Genomic DNA, 21143 nt, shown 5'->3' with positions numbered 1-21143 from the left:
AGAAAAATTTTATTAAGGATAATTTGTAAAAAAAATAATTTTAAACTGACAATAGAAAATTGTAAGAAATTTTAAAAACATCCTTAAAAACCACCGTCATAGACCGTGGTTTTACATTTTTCTTTAAACCACAATTACTAATTGTAGGGTTTCGCAAATATCTTTAAGGGAAACTCATATAACCATACATCAACTAAAAAAATATGAGATTTCAAAACTTTGTTTTTTTATTTTTAATTTTAGTGTAAATTATGAATGTACCAAAATTTCTTAACGATGTACCAGATTTCCTTAAAGTTCTTTTTGAAGTGGGAAAATTTTCTTACAATTTTCCATTGTCAGTTTAAAATTTTTTTTTTTTACAAATTATCTTTAATAAATTTTTTCTTTACTATTGTTTTAAAATTATATATATATTATCTTTATTTTTTCATATTTCCTTGAAATTTTGAGAAAATAATTTTGTCTGCATTCCTATAAAAATTTATATATTTATGATAAATAAAATATTTATTTGTTTTATGAATTTTATCACATATGAATTAAAGAAAATTATTTTTTCATATTAATTATATAATTAAATAAATTATTTATGTTATTTTAAAATTTTACATTTTCATATAAAAATTAATGTCAATGATTATGATTTTAGATTATTCCTTAATAACGGTGGTTTTATGGTTATTATGATAAAAAAAATATTTTAAAAATAATATTAAAATTATAATACCATTAAAACATGGATGAACTAAAAATAATTTTAAAACCACAGTTACTAACTATGGTTCTAAAGAAAATTGTAAAACCATAGTCATAAACTGTGGTTTTAAAGATATTTATGAAACTTTTAAAATCACAGTTATCAACGATGGTTTTATATACTTAAAATAAATCCATGTGGATGCTTACGTGGATGTAAAAAGATTAATTTGACAAATATTTTGAGATGGGTACTATTCTTATCATTTTTTCAACCAATGGATTACTTTGGACTTAAACTCGGATATTGGACCCTTCACAACCACATATGGTCCGATTGCAGATCTAAGCGCAGATGGTATGTCAAGTTAGGTAGTTAAAATGAAAAAGACACTCCAACTGTGATGGGTGCATAGATGTATAGAATTCCAATAGGCTAATTATATTCTTAAAACGAGTAGCCTATTTCGTAAAGCTAGACGAAGCTACTTTTGATTCTCCAACAAATGCAAAAGTTGTTTTGGCTTAATGCCTTGTGAAAAATATCTTTGATTCCTTTTAAAGTAATATGAAACACGCCAACGCCAACTTTAATTGAAGTATAAATTTTTTCCTATACAATTAAATATTAAAAGAAAAAAAAGAAAAAAAAAAACTGGAAATCTTTGTTATTTAGGCAATCTGGAAAGAAGCCTAAAAAGCTGTGTTCCAAAAGATTATGTGATTTTCGGAGAATTCCAATGAAATCATCTAGATGATCTTGCATAATCCGGGTAACATAAGAATGCCGTACCACATAAATTTTATCGAAGTACTATTTAATTAATACACATGTGGACTGTGTGAAGCATATGCTATACAACAATTAATGATTCATGCAATGATTCAAAATCCATACCAACCCAATTATTACAGTTTTGGGTCAAAATGACACTTTTAAAAAAAAAATTATAACATCTAATCACTCTTTTAAATTGGCCTTTTTGGTACCACGTAGGCACCATGTCATTAAAAATATTTTTTTTTGTCATTTTAGTTAAAATCGTAGTTGGCAACTACGACTTCATTTTTGAACTAAAGTCACAATTGGTAACTGCAGCTTCATTTTTGAACTAAAGCCGCAGTTGACAACTACGACTTTAGTTAATTTTTTTAATTAAAATTTTAATTAAAAATTATTAAATTATAATTTATGATTGAAATTTAAAAATATACTTAAATAATAAATTATTTATATTTAAATTTTAAAAATTAATATTACTTCAACAAACATAAATTGATAAATAAAAGATATTATAAATGAATATTTTATTTATTAATAAATTAATAATCTTAAAATAATAAACTTATATAACATATAAATAATATATAAAATTATATAATTTATTAATTAAAGATATTTAATTTATTGTTTTTTAAGATATTAATTTATTTATATTATGATAAATTTATCTTTATCGAAATAATAGTATACTTTTAAGCCGCAGTTGATAACTGAAATTTCAATTATAATTTTTTTTCTTTTAAATTTAATTAAAAACTATTAAATTATAATTTATGATTGAAATTTAAAAAATATATTTAAATAATAAATTATTTATATTTAAACTTATTATATTTAAATATGAAGATGTTATTATAAAAATTTAAAAAGATGTTTTTAATGACATGGTGTCTACGTAGTACTAAAATATCAATTTGAACGAGTGGTTAGGTGTTATAATTTTTTTTTTAAAGGGCCATTTTGACCCAAAACTTTGCTTGCCCTATGGATCACGTAATGATTTAAAATCTATGCCAACCCAATTAACTAATCTTGAAATTGATGTGGATCATGTAATGATTCACGAAATATCTAGATGAGATTTAGCATGTGTACGTCTTGACTTCAAAGTAGATATATTTGAAAAGATCTCAGATTACATACAGCTGGAAGCCTAGAAAGGAAGCCTGCAAGTTTCCACAATTTGAATCCCGGAAACACGGGGCTGAACGGTTCTTTGAATTTTAGCCCAAATGTAATCCGATTTTCCATTTTCTAGATTTTTATTCAACGTTCATTCACAGAATTCCATGAATCTCAATTAATCACAATAATATCACGTCACTCCGACGTCAAAAGGCAATAGGCAATAGGCAGCAGCTTCCCATTTATTTATCAACCTGTAAAAAGAGCTTAAAAAGAAAAACATTGGAAAAAGGAGGTTGAAGTTGATCTTAAGTCATGGAAACGAGCTCTTACAATTTATGCTGACCAACATAACTCATTTAATAAATCGGTGAAAACGATCCCGACTGCCTGGTCTAATATAATAATTCTCTTCCATTTTTAAATGTAGGCAATGTTAGTCTAATCATGTTAAAATTCAATAAACCATTGTGTGTGAGTTGATTTTAATTATTTTATTTTTTTAGTTTTGCACTAACTAAGAGCATTTAAGCTTTTACTATCATAACATGTGGTATTAGACTTTCTTTTTTTTTTTTTTTTCCAACACACAATTGATCATAGAGACTAGGTCAAGATTTGTAAAAGATTCAAGGAGAATGGAATACACGAGAATTGCAAAGAAATTTTGACTGGAAGTGGAGTTAGTCAGTCTCTCAATGTAATGCGATTAGTGGAGCATGAACTTTGTCACTTGGAGTATGGTTTATTCCATACTTTTATTGGATTTTGAAAGGTGAATCCTATGAAGTGTTTGAACTCATGGCACATAAGAGGACCATGGCGTATGGGGTGAATATGGCGCACAGGGGATTGTATAGCGCATGAAGAAGTTGTGGCATGAAATAAGAAACAGGTTAAGACAAGTTTTGAGGTCGAGTATAGTTGACTCTTTGTGATATATTAGAAGAGTCATGTGTACCCGTGATTGCATGTGGGTATGTGAGGTGAACAATAAGGACATGTATGACAGAGATGAAAGATTCACTCCATGGAATTTGATTTAAGGTGGAAATTATTATAAAGTATCTCAAATTCCTATTTTGAAAATATTCCTTTTGGTAAAATATACTATATAGAGTATTTTAGATGTTAGTATTCTCTTATAAAATGGAAATGTGCATGTGAAACTTAGACTGAATGGTAGAGATGCTAGGAAGGGTTAAAGGTCCTTGGTGGAGCATGGCTTGCACTTTAAGGTACAAATACACGGAGCATGAAATATGGGATGTTTAAGAATCCAATAATTATATATATTTTCTTTTATCCTCCATAATAATAAATATAGATTTTAAGATATCAAAATCTTATTTGATACATGATGCATGTTGACATCGATAAGAAGAAGAACTCATTGGTGATTTAGAGAGCTACAATATCCCTATCTCTTATATCGATTGCTATCAAATCCCATTTTGATATATTTAAAAACTTATTGGAAGGGATAGCAAACTCATTTGATATACGAAATTCAATTTGATAGATAAAGATATAATAATTGTGGTATCGCATGCTATCAAGCTTTATCGAATTGGCTATTTCGATATTATATGTTGAAGCAAAGACCAATCTCTATATTAACTAGTATTGAATTGGAGTTACCAGTACTAAATCGTGACAAGGATTGTAATAAGCAGCAGTTAGAATTGTTTGTAAGTACTTCAAATTTTCCTAGGATTTGTTTAGATGAGCCGACAAGTTGTGATTTGGTCTTGCCACCTATAAATATATTGGATACTATATCAAAAATATAATGAATATAAGGCTAGTTGTGATTTCACACCTGATTCTATAATAATATATTGGATACTTTATACATAATTGATCCATTGTTTTTCATTAAATCATATTTGTCTAAATTCAGTAGTAATCTAGGAATGAATATGAGTTCATTTGAATGAAAATCAGAATTCTAAGAAGTGATCAAATGCATGAAAACGGGCAATCTTGCTCTATCCAGTCCATATATATGTACATTGTTTGGTTTTTCTAGATATTGTTCATTATTTCTCTGTATAAATTTATTAATTGATTAGTTGTTAAACCAATTTGCTTCAAACTTTTATCCAAAGCTAAAAATCCATTTCAAAAGGAGTACTAATTATCAAGAATCTTTGGATCACTCCATTCTCGACACTAGATCGCTTAAGGTGCATGCTACAAGTCCTAGGGCTCTCGCGATCTAATCACAATGGAAAATCATGACAACAAAAGCCATAAATAATATAAATCTAGAGAGAATTGAGATTATAATTAAGTTTTGGATGTTTACAAATTAGACTTTGATAGTGAAAAGAAGTGTTAAAGGCAAGATGGTCGTCATAGATCTTCTTTCCTAAATCTTAGTACAAGAAGGGGGGAATCTTATGTAGGGTTGATAGCTAGAGCTCTCTTCTCTCTAGAGTAAATAGGAAGACTAAACTAAAGCCTTAATCCCTAAGGGGTTTAATATAGGTTTAAAATTGGCTTAAGTGACTTGAGTCTATACTAACTTAAGTCACTTAATCTAGCTCAATAAGGGGATTAAGTCTTATTGAACTTCAAATAATCAATTAGCCTAGTCTAAGGAGACTGTTCATAAGCTCTTGTGCAACCTTGCATTTTTACCATAATGCCTTTATGTATACATGTGAATAGAGAACTTAGTTAATTTTAATAAACCATGCTATCAAGGAATACAAGTTCAAGCAAGGACCACTAAGATAGAGAGATAATATTTTTCCGAGTCTCAATGGATCTTATTCAAGCTCTTAATGTATGGTGGCACAATTTTGAGGGTATTTTGGGTTTCTAATTCATATATGTGTTTAAATGCATTTTGGTAAAAATGAAAGGCTATACTAGATCATATGAATGCTTTTTTTGGACTAGGTTAATTAATTAGTTAGAGCCCAATAGGGTTAATTAATTAATTAATTAGGACCCAAGTGGGCTAGATTACGTGATCCAGAACTAAGTTGAGTTCAAGTCACTTAAGCCCACAAAAAAGCCTATGTAAACCATTAAGGGTTTCAGAATTTAGTTTTTACTCTTTACTTCGAGATTTCAAAGAAAAAAGCCTAACATTCCCTTCTAGAGAGAATATCACCCCCTCTCTTATGCCTAAATCCTGGAGAAAGAGTGATTAGGGGGAAGGCTACTTAGTTGGCGAGGTTTACAATTTACTCTATACGACTTCATCAAATTGTATTTGATATGGGAACATCCAAATCACATGTATGATCTCTATTCTCTCTAAGTCTACATTATTTATGGCTTTTATTGTCATGTTTTTCCATTGCAATTAAATTTAGAGAGTTTTAGGACTAGTAGCATGCACCTTAAGTGATCTAGGGCTAAGAATGCCTCTAAGATCATATAGACCTTGGTGTTCATAATAGTTTTGAGGACAACTTGTTTAGTTGACCTACCTCACCAAATATTCTTTTCAAACTAAAATGAATATATAACAATGGCAAGAGATATGTGCTACTTTTAATGATAAATTATCTTCTATGAAATTTTTTAAATATTTATTCTCCAAATTGAAAATTTGAGTATAATAAGGAAACTTTCATTTTATAAAAATTCTGAAAATTTGAATGCTCCTTATTGAATAAGCTAATACTTAATTTTTAAAGATTTTCACAAATTATTTTAATGAATTTTAAAATCTTAAAAAAAAAAAAAAATAATTTCAGAAAGGAACTTTAGCTCTTATAATTCAAAATTCCTTATAAAAATTGTTTTTATATGAATGACCTTACTAGATCATAAAGGCATCCTTACTAAAAATATTAAGCAGTAAAGTACTTCATCTTATAATGGACAAGCTCTTGTAATGAATTTTGAATCAAATTGTAGTAAGAGTAAATTGCAAGGGAGATATTATGACAGAGGAGAAGATCATTTGCAATCACACTTCTGGAGGGATACAAAGTGTTACTACTACCACAAAAAGGGACATATATATATCATAATGTACTATAAACAATTGACAAAGTACCTAAAAGCAATGAAACAACTTAAATCTGAAGAGACTTCAAATTTTAATAATATTGTTAATGAAGATTTTGATAAGAAAGTTGATGTTCTTTTTTTCTTTTTTTTTTTTTTATAATTGGTGAAAATTTGGTTGACCTTTAGATTTTAGACTTTAGATATTCTTTTCATATGTGCCTGATAAAAGGAGTAACTAGTTTGATACCTTTAAAGAACGTGATGCTAGTACCGGTCAAATGACAATGATTCAAGCTCCAAAGTCATTAGGATTGGTATAGTGAAAGTGAAGATGTTTGATGATGTTGTGAGGACATTGACTAATGTTAAGCATGTTCTTAAGTTGAGGAGGAGTTCAATTTCTTAAGGGGCTTTGGACACTTCTAAGTTATGTTTTTTCTATCTATCTATATATATATATATATATATATATATATATATATATATATATATATATATATAAGTACTATCAATATTAATAAAGGTACTTTTGATAGGTATGAAAGGAAAAAAATGTGAAAATTTTATACATCTTGCTTAGAAAGGTAATTTTAGATTGAGCTATAAAGGTAGAGTCATGTCATGAATAATCTTTTGTTAATGTTAAAGAATCTGTTGTCCCATTCTTCTACCCTTTCCCGGGAGTCGATGACTATTCATAGCTATTACCTTGACACCAAAGAAGAGTTCGACCCAATGCTTTATTTCTGTCCTAGTTGATCCTGATTCGACATTAGAAGTATATTGATTTTTCCCCAATAACCGAATACTTTTGTCTATAAATACTGCATATTTGATTCCATCCATAAATCTATTTTCTTCCCTATGAGTTCTAGTTAGTCTCAATAAGAATGCTAGTTCTTACTGTTCATATGTTATGATATGAATATACCACACCAATTCGTTATGTATGGATGATGAGATTCCATTGATACAGAGCCAATTCCAATAGACTTATTGGAGGGTCCCATTGGCGTGCATCCAGTAGGAATTGAACCCACCAAGATGATCAAGACTTTATTTTAAGCTAAGAGTACTCATTGGAACAGGGATAAGATTAATTGCAAAAGGAATGAAGTTATGAAAAAAACAAAGACGATTTCTCGTGTCAAGTTCAAAGAGAGTTTAAACTTGACAGTATTAATTTATATTATTCTCATTAACTGTGTATGTTGATATTTGACTCAAATTATTTATTTTTTATTTTTAGGAAAGTCAATATTTGTAGAGTTTATGTTTTGGTACATTACATTTTTTACCAGGATTACGAAACCGTTGATTTAGGATTAACCAATAAAACTTTATAAATTTATGGTTTTATATGTGACTTCTACAGAAGAAAAAAAATGATAACATGGGCAAAGTGTAACGAAAGATAAATAAATAATGTATCGAGTTTTTGGCAAAAAGAGGTTGAGAGAGTTACGGTCTGTATTTCTGAAGTTTATTAATAAATTTGATTACTGTTGAAGTGGTAATCTTGTTACTTATGTAATTATGTACTCATTTATATATTGATATATTTGTTTATTTGTGTATTTGTTCATTTATCATCTTCTTGATGTTATACACAATGTATTAAAAATGAGACCGGCCGGTCCAACTGACGGTCAGACTGCTCCACCAACTAACTTACCTTAGTACTTAAACATATAATAGTACTGGATATGTATTGTATATAACGCAATGGTTTTTTTAAGATTCCGATGTGGGACTTGGGGGATTTTGAAAATAAGCAGACTCCATGGTGGTAAAAACCGCGAATCGGCTGGTCCAACCGATGGTCAGACCGTCCCCCCAATTGGCTTACATTACTACTTGGATATGTATTGTATATATAACGCAATGGTTTTTTAACATTCTGATGTGGGACTTGGGGGATTTTGAAATAAACAGACTCCATGGTGGGGGCTTGAACAATGACTTGTCATTCACAGAAGGAGTAAGAAGCCATTGTGGTAGGCAAAGCTTTTATTATATAGCACTGTAACGTTTATATATTAATGTTTTTCCCAAAATTTTATAATATAAGATATTTAAAGAAATATAACTAATTAGTTATTTACATTCAAGTGTATTTTTATAATAATTATTAATAATAAGTATGAACATACTATAATTAATTAATATAATATTTTTTAAATTTTAAATAATAAAATACATAGATAAGCTTAAATATTATATATTTTTTTTGTCTTAGATATATCTTTATATTTAAATATTTACATATTTTATTTAATATATTAAAATATTTATATTTATATTTATAATTTAATTTGGAATATCAAATTTTAAAAATAAATATTATTAAAAAAATTATTATTTTTATTTTTATTTTTAAAATTAATTTTAATTTTAATAAAATATAAATTATATATTTATGATATTACCGATTCACAAATCAATCACCAATTCAACCATTTAGCTGTAAATCAGTAACTTTTCTAAATTAATGACCAATTGAGTTTTGAAAACATTGGTTATATATATAGAGAATATAATTTTGTTGAAAAAATAAACAAAAGGAGATAGATCGTGTATATATAAGTGAAAAATGAGAGGATAGATATTCATATTGGAATACTTAATGATAATCATAGTTAAAAAGAAGATCTTGTTAGTTTTATTTTTATTCATTTAGTTATTTATTTATTTATAAAATTTATTTTAAAATAAAACGAAGAAGATATGATTTTGTACATCCAATGAAGCATTTTACTAGCTTGGTGGATTCATTTTGGCTTAAAACGAAATAAAATAAGATAATTTTGGTGATCAACTTATTTTTTGACATAGAAATTCATTTTAATATAGATAGTCATTATTTTAGCTAATCAATTTATTATTCTTATTTTATTAAGAAAATTGCAATATTCTTTATTATAAGATAATTTTGATATAAATTTTTCAATAATTTTGACAAGAAAAAGGAGTAAGAGAGAAATAATTGTATTTTTCATATTATTTACTTTCATCTAAGAAAATAACACATTTGTCTAAAAGATAATTTTAATTCAATAAATAAAATATTTTCAAGAACCGGTTCCTATCACCTAGCTTTTAGTCAAACCATTTTAATAAAACGTTATTTGATAAATAAAAAAAAGGTTTGAAAATCTAACCCTTCATTATTTTTTTGGCCTCATTTTGATAAAAATGTCCTTATTGTTTTCTTGTAAAAATAATCATTTCTTTTAAAACATATTGTAAATACCATAAATAATTAAAGACGTTTATATAAAAAATAAACTACTCTTCGAACAAAAAGATGAGAAGAGATAAATTCACAAATATATGAGGACGATTTTATTCCTTTCAAGCAATTATTTATTTAATAAAAAAAATTCTTTACTTATTTATTTATTTATTATTCGAGCTGTTTACTTATTTGAACATTTGTTTACGAAAACATTAGTATGTAAGACTATGAAGAGTGAGATTAGTGTTATACTAAACCCGAGTTGTTCATCCATTTATTTATTCCTAGCGTTACTTCCTGTTAGATTATCCATGTGATTGCTCATTTGTATATATATGTATTTATTTTTTCTACTATGTAAAATGCTACAAAATAGAAAATTAATTTTGTTATTTTAATATGATTTTGTATTCTTTAACCAATTAGTTAATTGTCAAAGTTATTAGTTTTGTTAGTTTAATATGGTTTTATATTCATTAATCAATTAGTTATTACCAAAGTTATCTTCACCTACTTAATAGAGATAGGCCTATTTCAAAAAATAAGGGTATGTTTGATAACTATTTTTAAAAATAGTTTTCTCTTATCCACAAAAAAAAAAAAAAAAAAAAAACACATTTGATAATTAAAAATTATTTTTTGTTTTTTATTCTTAAAAACAAAAAACATGGGACCTGTTTATGGTAACAGTTTTCAAAAATAGTTTTTGAGAATTAATCTCTAATGTTTTGCAGAACAAAAATCAAATGTCTTTAACTTATTTATAATATTTTTAAATATGTTTTAAAAATAATTTCATGTATAGTGTTTTATTTTTAATTATTTTAAATATTTGCATGATTATTTTTTAAAACAACCCTTAAATAATAAGTGAAAACAACAAAAAGTAACTAAAAGATGTTATCTAAAAATACCATATTTTATGTTCTTAAGAATAGAAAATAAAAAACAATTTTTGGTTACTAAACGAATTTTTCTAGGTTTTTTTTTTTTGTTCAAGAAAACATAAAACTATTTTTAAAAAACAGTTGCCAAACAGACCTATGGTGTTTTCAAAAAACATCTTTTACTTATTTTTTATTTTTTTTTCACTTGTTTTCTAGAGGTTGTTTTAAAAAATAATTACACAAACATGTATAATAATTAAAAATAAAATACTAGATATAAAAATTATGTTTAAAACATATTTAAAAATATTTCAAATTTCCCAACGGATTTTTGTTTTACAAAAATAAAATAAAATAAAAAAACAGTGACTTTGGGGGTCTTGCTATTAACGTAGTCTATTTATTTTTCTTTTTTACTTTCATCACATAAGACAGTGGCGCGTCACGGATTTAGTCTTTTTCTAAGCTCGTGCAACTCTTAGACAAGTCAAGACCCTTGATCTTGCTAAGTCAGCCTTACTCCCAATGCTTAGCTTACTAGGCTAAGATGCACTCGACTTAGAAATTTTAAAAGGCATAGTAGGCAACACTTAAAGAATGGAAGTTTTATTGCTCAAATGAAGTTTTACAACTGCTTTAAAACTCACTTGCTTTGGTTGGTTAGGTTATTGGGTGGTGCTTTGGCCAAATGAGGCCTTAACCTATTTATAGGCACCTTAGGAAGTCTCTAGAACCTTGGAGGGTTCCTTACAAATTAAGAATAATCTAGAAGCTCCTACACTAGTCTATGTACAAGGGTATGTACAAGATGACTTTGGAAGATTTTAGAACACCCCACACTATTCCAATGCTCTCTTAGCCAAGTGTAGAGATGTGTGGACATCTCTAATCCTCTCTAAAAGCTTTCATGCTCTTCCACTTTGTAGATAAGTGTAGATGTCTTCAGGGGTCTCTAGAAGCTTCTCACCTCCTATATAAGCCCATGAGGAGGGTCATTTGAAGCATCTTGTGATAGGTGGTTGTAGATGACAATGAGGTACTAAGAATTATACCCATTGTTATCATCTCCAAATTAATTCCCACCATTATTTTTTACTAAGAGATTATTTGTTTTTTCAATTTTTTGCTAAATTTAATTTACATATTTTAAGTTATTTATTTTTTCTATTTTTTATGATTTATTATAAATTTTTAATTAAATAAAAACTAAAATATTTAATTTTAGTGCTTAATAAACATAAAATATTATAAAAAAACAAACAACTTAATAATTAAAACTATTAAACATGATTTAATTTTAAGTTTTATTTAGAATTAAATAAAATAAATAAATAAATACCACTTTAAGTTTTAGTTTAAAGTTCTAGTTAGATATAATTCTAAATCAATCTACACTTATCAAATTCTGCTGCAAAAAATAGATTTTATTTAAATAAAAAATTTTAAATATCATAATTATCCTTATTTTTAGTAAAAATATTTTTTTAAAATATAATTTCCAAACACAAAATTTATTTTTATCAACTTAATAATTACTCCCACTTTTTTTTTTATTTCTAAAGAGGGATTTATTAAACAAAAAGCATTATTACACATTCAAAAACAAATTCCAAACCTATTTACAATTAAAATCATAGTTTGGCATCCAAGATCCTAGAAACAAATGAGAGGAACTCCTTGTCTTCTTGAAATTTAGCCATGTCTACCTCCTTCAAGTTAACCCATGTCTCTATTTCCCTGCCTATTCCATTGTCCATGTAGACAACTAGATTCTTGAACAGTAGGCTAGCAGAGCCCACCCATACGGGCTTTCCCCACCCAAAATCACCTTCATATAGAGGAAACCTACACAAACTGGTAAAGGTAAATGAGACTACCTCTCCTTTGCTGACACTTTCAGTGCGCTTCTTCATGAAATTTAAGTACCCATATCCTTCTTGAAGTTTTCTCACATAGTCTCCATTGATTTTACTTATTGCATCTCTCATATGGTTCACAAAGTCGTGACACTCTTTTTCACTATCCATGCACGGTGTTGCTATTGCAAGTCGACTAACATTCCCAAAATAGTTCTCTGGCAATGGAGGGTCCATCCTTGTCCTTAAGTTCACTGAATGCAACATAGTGTAGATTCTTTCTGGGTCTGTCTTCCCATGCGTGGCAGCCACAAAATGACTCCATATGAAAGCCGATAAAACCTCAATCCGCGTAGGTCGTCTTGGGGAAATCTACAGTGTTGCTATCAGCATATTTTTCCCTAAGAGCAGCCACATGAGAGGCACTAAATACAAATCTCTTTGTCACAATCTTCTCCTTTGTAATACCAGTGTTTGGTTTGAACCCGGAGAGATTTACAAGAGAAAAAAAGTCGGCCATTCCAAATTGTGGACGGGCCGTATCAGTATCCCCACGAGCCGGTGCAGCCCAACTGGTGATAAACATAACCAGTGATAAAGCATCTGCAACCTTGTGGGAAATACAAACACCGATCCTTATTCCGCCGCACTTGAAGACATTGATTTGAATTGCTAGGATCAAATCACGCACATCATCAAGTTCACGTGGGAGGAACTTGTTAAGTTCTATAGGCTCTGGCTGCCATAAAAACAGCAGCAAGTTGGCAATTAACTTTGGCTTTAGAGTAGGGAACACCCTCATCATTGCACTCCACCAAAGCATCATCCCTCACCCTTCCAGCCAGTGGATAAAACCGGACCAAGATCTCTGATAAGGACTCTTTTAGCCGGCGACACCTTTCAACACCACCTTCTTCAACCTCGATATGTAGAATATTTATATAATCACATAAATTAATCATACATGATTAAAGGATACTAACGATAGAAAATCACTATAAAAAACATACATGTTTGAGCCATCACAAAAAAACAAGTGATTGATTGTTGCAACCAAGTCTTCCTCTCTATGATATTGATAACAGTTATGGTGGCTCTATAGGAAAACAGAAAGACCCTTTATCTAGATTAGAGAAGGGACTTAGCATAACTCAATATTGGGTTCTCATTGGGTCCTCCCATAATAGGCTTCAATGAGACCCATAGCCTACACTTGCCACTCAACTGAGCTTCTACTCAAAAGATGCAAAACCTAATCCAAATATGATCGCTAGTTAAATGAGCTCATTATATAATAGACTATCCATTAACCCATTTTTTGTAAATACAAATTATTTAATTAATGTTAGCCCATATAAAAATTTTCCAACATTCTCCCACTTGGGCTACATTAATTGTTTTTTGAGGATTCATTAAATTCATTTTGAAAATAAGACTCTCGGGTTAAGTAAAAAAAAGTTTATTTTGTGTGGCCACACTTTTTTTTAAAGAAATGATAGTCTATAAGTAGCATCTTGATAAACTTATCCGGTCCAACATGGTCTTAATATTGGACTATGATGGTCTATATGTTAATCTCAACAAACATAATGCCCCTTATAGTCACGAATATTTATAACCATATCGACATGGATCATAAACCTAGTAGTGTAGTAAGAAATCAATGTCAACATGTGATCATCATCTATATGCATTGTTTCTTATCAGTCCTCATTACAATTTACTAGCAAAATGAAATTGTAATTGCAATTTCTCAACAAAATGAAATTGCTGCAATTTCTAAACAACATGAAATTACTTGACTTTAACAAGTCATATGTCACCAATAGTGCACCACAAGATCTCAAAATAGTGGTATTTGTGACATCCAATAGTATAAAACTGTAATTCTTAAGGTTCAATATCTTAAGATACTATGTTGTATGTAATTCAATTACGACATGCTATAATATAATACTTAATAATGATGATCATAATAAAAAGATTTTAATTTTGCAAGTCGCATAACAATAATGATCAATGTTACTCAAAACAATAATTAAAATAAGGAAAATCACAAAAGCTCCCACTAAACCAAAGAATCAAAAGACTTAATGACACCCATATTCACAACATGTTCCTTGAATGTTATGGGCTTTAAACCTTTGGTTGGAGGATCATCTAGCATGGACTCAGTTCTTATGTGCTCAATCACAATATCTCTTTTCTTCACTAAGTCCTTGATTGTAAGGTACTTGATTTCCATATGCTTAGAACCCATATTGATCTTATTGTTCTTGGAGTAGAACAAAGATGCATTATTGTCACAATAAATCACAATGGGTTGAAAGATGGAATCAATAACTTGCAACTCTGAAATCAGATTTCTTAGCTAAATAACTTAAGATGATGCACCATAACAAGCTACAAACTCAGCATACATGGTCAAGGATGCAATTAGGCTCTGATTGACACTTTTCCATGAAATGGCTCCACCAGCTAACATAAAAATGTATCCTGAAGTAGATTTGCAATCGTCAGAACAACTGCCAAAATCAGAATTTGAGTATCCAACTACCTCGAGATTATCCACCCTCCTATACACAAGTATAAAATCTTTCATTCTTTGTAGATATCTCATGACTTTCTTTGCAGCAACCCAATGATCATGTCCAGGGTTCGATAAATATCTACCAAGAACATTAACAATGAAGGTGATATCAGGTCTCGTACATACTTGTGCATACATCAAGCTACCAACGGCACTAGCATAAAGAATAGTCTTCATGGCATCCTTTTCCAAATCATTCTTTGGACATTGTTCATTACTGAGTTTATCTCCCTTCACAATAGGTACATCACCAGCTTTGCATGTCTGCAAATTGAATCTTTTAAGCACACGATTGATATAGGCTCTCTAAGATAGCCCAAGGAGGTTTCAAGATCTATCACGATAAATCTCAATACCCAACACAAAATATGCTTCTCTGAGATCCTTCATGTTAAAATTAACAAACAAAATACGTTTGGTATCATTCAAGAGATTCGCATCGCTACTAGCAAGTAGAATGTCATCAATATAGAGAACCATGAAAATCCACTTGCTCCCATTGACTTTCATGTAAACGCACTATCAAACTTGTTCTCTATAAAACCAAAAGACGTCACAATTTTGTCAAATTTCAAGTACCCACTAACAAGAAGCTTGCTTGAGACCATAAATTGACCTTTCAATCTGCATACCATGTTCTCTTTCCCATTTGTCTCAAATCCTTCCGAATGTGACATGTAGACCTCCTCACTCAAATCACCATTGAGAAAAGTTGTCTTGACATCCATCTGATGAAGCTCTAAGTTAAAATGAGCTACCAACGCCATAATTAGCCTAAAGGAATCTTTGGTAGAGACTGGTGAGAAAGTCTCTGTGAAATCAATGCCCTCTCGTTGTGCATACCCTTTAGCAACTAACCGAGCCTTGTATTTTTCAACATTTCCTTTGTTGTTTCTTTTGGTCTTGAATACCCATTTACATCCAATGGGTTTATATCCTTTGGGAAGATCAACAAGTTCCCAAACATCATTGTCTGACATAGACTGCATCTCATCTCTTATGGCAATCAACCATTCATTTGCCTTATCACTACTGAGAGCTTCACAATAAGTAGTAGGGTCCACTTCTTCTCCAATGTCATACTCTCCCTCTCCAAGGTAAACATAATAATCGTTAGAAAGGGCAAGCCTTCTAGTTCTTTGCGGTCTCCTCATTTCCACAAGAGAAATCTCATTTACAATAGGGGTTATTTCGACAATGGGGAAATTGATAGTAGCAACTCTTTGCTGAATCCCAGAGTTAAAAGCTCCAACATCAAGGTTGACATCTGAGACTGGAAAATGTAAAGAAATAACATCCATGGGTTCTGCTCTTTCATTGGATTGAGAGGGTATACTATCAGCAACATCAAACTCTAAAAACTTTGCCACTTGAGACTCAACAACTTTAGTGCCATGAGTCGAACAATAAAACTTGTATCCTTTTGAGTGACTAGGATACCCAATAAAGTAGCACCTAGTGGTTCTCGAATTTGTTTTCTTTAAAGAAGGATCATAGATTTTTCACCTCAACTAGACATCCCCATACTTTAAAATGATTCAAACTGGGTTTTCTGTTTGTCCATAGTTCAAACGGTGTTTTAGGCACAGACTTACTAGGAACACGGTTCAGAATGTAGGTTGTTGTTTTAATGGCTTCAACTCATCATGCTCCTCTTCATTTCCATAAGAGTGCGGTTGCGCCTTTCTGCCATGCCATTCTGTTCAGGACTACCAGGCATAGTACACTAAGCAACAATACCATTATCTTGTAAGTACTTTGCAAAAAGTCCCTTTTGTTGTCCAGCATCACCATGCTTCCCATAATACTCACCACCTCGATTAGATCTTACAATCTTGATGAATTTCCCCAGTTGTTTCTCAACTTCAGTTCGGAAGACTTTGAACATTTCAAGAGCATCTATCTTTTCTTTGATCAAATATACATAGCCATATTGGTAGAAATCATCAATGAATGTAATGAAGTACTTGTTGCCACACAAGGTAATGGAGTAAGGCCCACTAGTGTTTGTATGAACAATCTCCAACAAATTTTGACTACGAGTTACACCTTTTTTCTTAGTCTTTATCAATTTTCCTTTCACACAATCATCCTAAATTTCTAAGTCATCAAAATCAAGGCGAGGAAGAATCCCAGAACTAATTAAATGTTCTACTCGTTCTTTAGAAATGTGCCCCAAACGCTTATGTCATAACAATGAAGATTTTTCCTTATTCAAAGGTCTTTTAGCAACACTGTTTTCAACATTGTAAGAAGAAGTAGATAACAACGACAATCTATAAAGCCCGTCAGACAAAACACAATTGCCAAACACTTTAAAGTCATAAATCACTTCAACTCTTTTATTTACTAAAGTAAAACTATATCTAGCTTTGTCAAGTACTGAAAGGAAAATTAAATTCCTTCTAAACGAAGGTACACAAAAAACATTGTCATAAGCAAGCTGAAAACCAAAATCTAATTCTAAAACAATAATCCCAATATGCTCAACATCAATCCCGATGTCACTACCAACTTTAAGTTTTAACTCTTTTTCACTTAGCTTCCTCAGATTTCTTATCCCCTGTAAAAAAGTTGCAACATGAACAGTAGTACCACTATCAAGCCACCATGAATCTAAAGGAACATTAACTAAATTAGATTCAAAACAGACATAGGCAGATAACATACCCTATTCCTTCTTTTTCTTCTCTAGCAAATTCTTAAACTTAAAGTAATCAACCCTCTTGTGACCCTTTTTGTTGCAATGATAGCACTTAAGGTCTGTGTTCTTGGCATTTCCATTTCCATTCTTTTGTTTCTCACTCCTACTCTTCTTGAAATTCTTGCTTTTCTTATGACTATGGAAGTTGGGTTTTCTAGCCTTTTCAACTCTCTTCTGATTATTCGGTTTTCCAAGAGCAACGAGATGAGCAAATTCATTATTTTCTCTTTTCAGTTTTTCTTCCTTAGCCACACACTTAGTGATCAAGTCATTCACACCCCAAGACTAATTCAGGGTGTTGTATGTAGTCTTGATTTGGCTAAAAGAATATAGTAGAGTATTGAGGGCTTGATGAACAATAAACTTATCGAGAATGGGAATGTTTAGTGCTTTCAATCTAGTCTGAAGATGCACCATTTTTAGGATATACTCACGAACCCCTTTCATATCATTATACCTCATATTCATCAATTCATCCATAAAATACCTAGCTCCGGCATTGTTAGATGTCTGGTATTTATTTCCCACAACAACGAGAAATTCCTTAACATTGTTGCTCTCAGGTATTCCTCCAAGGAGATGCTTAGCAATGGACCTCTTGATTGAAATGAGACTCAAATGGTTTGACATTTCCCATTTCGCATAATGAGCTTTCATAGCTTCAGTGCTTTCATTAGTAGGTTTAGGAGGTTCATCTTCACGCAAAGCCATGTCCAAGTCCATCATTCCTAAAACAAACTCTATGTTTGATCTTCATCTCTTATAGTTCGATCCACTTAGAATTTCAATTGTAGCATTATTGTTGTTCACAACAAAAGAAATTAATTGACAAAAATTTGCAACTAGATCAATTATGGGCAATAGGTAAAATGCTTAAATAAGCATAAGCAATACAATACAAGAATCAATTGTATTATCATAAACTCCCCTTTGGGCAGAGTCTATAATAAACAACTATTCTCTAAGCATGAAAATCAACAAATAATTCATTAAAATTTATTTCCTTTGGGCAAACAAATTTATGAAATTATTTATCTCATTCAATATCCTCATGTTGTTAAATTAATTTGCACAATAACCCCCTTTGGGCAGGCAATTGTACAAATTAATCTAAAATTTTCCCCATCAACAAAATAGGAACTCATAAACTTGCAAATTTTGATGGTTAAATCACTTTGGTGAAATAACCTCAACAATTCACATGCAACGTTCCAAAATTGGGTAAATTAAAAAATAATATTTTCTAACAACAATAGTGTATATTAGCGATATATATGCATATGATCAAACAAGATGAAGTACGTCATAAAATGTACTATCAATGATTAATTATAGTTGCAAAATTTGAACAACAATTTTTTATTTATTTATTTTTATTACACTTTAAACTAATTATTTAACTAGTTTATGTGATTTAGACAAGTAGAAGAGTATGCTTGAAAAAGTTTGAATCTAGAAAGAGTGAGTACTACACTCCTATTCCATATTAGCATAATTTCTGGTAAATTCTCAACAGAAAATTATACCAAAGAATAATTTTAAGCTAATTAAATCACATAAATAACTAATAATTATTTAATAAATATTTTTGACCCCCAAAAAATAAAATAATATATCCATAAAAATAGATGACAAAAAAATTAGCACACAGGAAAAAAACGATGCTCAAAACGAACACTGGATGTGGTTGCACGCGCCTCACACACTTGACCCGCAAATGAGGAATGTGCGGCACATGTGGCACGTGTGGCATATGCTGAAGGTTATCTTCAACCTCCAGCAGCGGGTCAAAAAACATGCAATTTGGGTTAAATGACCCGGTTTACAAACAATTGAAAAAAAAATGTTTTTCGATCAGGATCTCGAGGGGTTTTAAACTTTAGGTTGTTTCTAACAATTCTAAGTCATTTAATCATAAAAAAAAAAAACTTAAAGATCTCCATAATTGATTAACAAAATTCGGTTTTTATACCTCCATAGCCAAGATCGAAAAAATTCTATTTTAACACCTATTTCGGCCTCATTTTAAATGTATTTTTACCTTAACAATATAAGAAATCTTTCTACAACAATTAATTATACAAAAAAACTTTTCAATATTGCTCAATTTTTAAAAAAGATAAAATGAATTTTCTAAGGTTCATAGCCCTATTTTCGAATTTTCAATTTTCACCAAATTGAGCCAAAAAACCGAAATTGATGCTACATATCAACTATAATATATGTAAACAACAAAATCTAAGAGATTAATTTGAGTAAAACACAATAATTTGAACAAATAAAATTTTTCTTGAATCTTTAAACAAGAAAATTTCGAAAATTTAAAAACTTAATTATTCCCAATTTAAACAACAAAATTGCACATATAATATATCAATTTGAAGCTTGTGACAAGATGAACAAAAAGCCTAAAGTTTCACAATCAAAATAAATCAAAAAACCATACACAGTCATAGATCATAGATTCAGCTCCGAAAATAAAATAAAATAAGAAACTAAAAATTTTATTTTCGATTTCCAATTGTAGATCCTAAATCATGTAAATCTGACTCTGATACCACATGTAGAATATTTACATAATCACATAAATTAATCATACATGATTAAAGGATACTAATGATTACTACTCAAAAAGTGTTATTTTGTAGCTTGTAATTAACTCTTTTAAACACTCTTGAGTAGTAATTATTACCTTTTAACTCAATTGACATGTTAAGGACCCTTGCAATTGTTTCTAATCAAATTGTGTTAAGTTTTGGTGTTTTGATAGCTTTTTGATCACCAAAGCAATCCAAGAATGAGGGAGAGCTATATATAGTTCATGGCAAGGCTTTTGGAAGCTCAAATTCATGAAGAACCAAGCTTGGGAGCTCCATAGCCCTTTGCCAAAGTCGTTCAAAGTATGCAAGGAAAGAACAACGGAGAGAGGAAAAACAGAGTGAAGAAAACAGAGGACAGCAGTTACAGTCTTTTTTTGCACTTTTGGAGCACTTTTCGAAGTCCATTTTCTACATGCTATATACCATTTCAAAGCTCAGGAAGTCAAGAATCTAATGCTTCAAACGGTGTGCGATTCAGAGTTGAAACGAATGAGTTACAGCCATTGCAATCAGATCACTCCAAGTTGAAGGAAGATTTTTGCACGGCTGCGAAATCAGCCTTTTGTTGTGAGAATTTCGCAGCCATTTTGTACAGTGCACGGGTGTTCTCCTAAAGCTTCCCGATAGTTGCGACCGACACTTTTGGATATTTTTCTTCAGATATTTTTGTATAAATTTTCAT

At 30.1% G+C, this 21143-nt stretch overlaps 1 pseudogene; it reads right to left on the bottom strand.

Annotated features, from left to right (window-relative positions):
* Positions 1-12342: 12342 nt before the first annotated feature.
* Positions 12343-16458, bottom strand: LOC100249464 (stemmadenine O-acetyltransferase-like; annotated as a pseudogene).
* Positions 16459-21143: the final 4685 nt, after the last annotated feature.

Source organism: Vitis vinifera, chromosome 1 (genome assembly GCF_030704535.1).
Source record: "Vitis vinifera cultivar Pinot Noir 40024 chromosome 1, ASM3070453v1".
NCBI lineage: Eukaryota > Viridiplantae > Streptophyta > Magnoliopsida > Vitales > Vitaceae > Vitis > Vitis vinifera.
The sequence above is the reverse complement of the archived record's forward strand: the minus strand, read 5'-3'. Positions and strand labels throughout refer to the sequence as shown.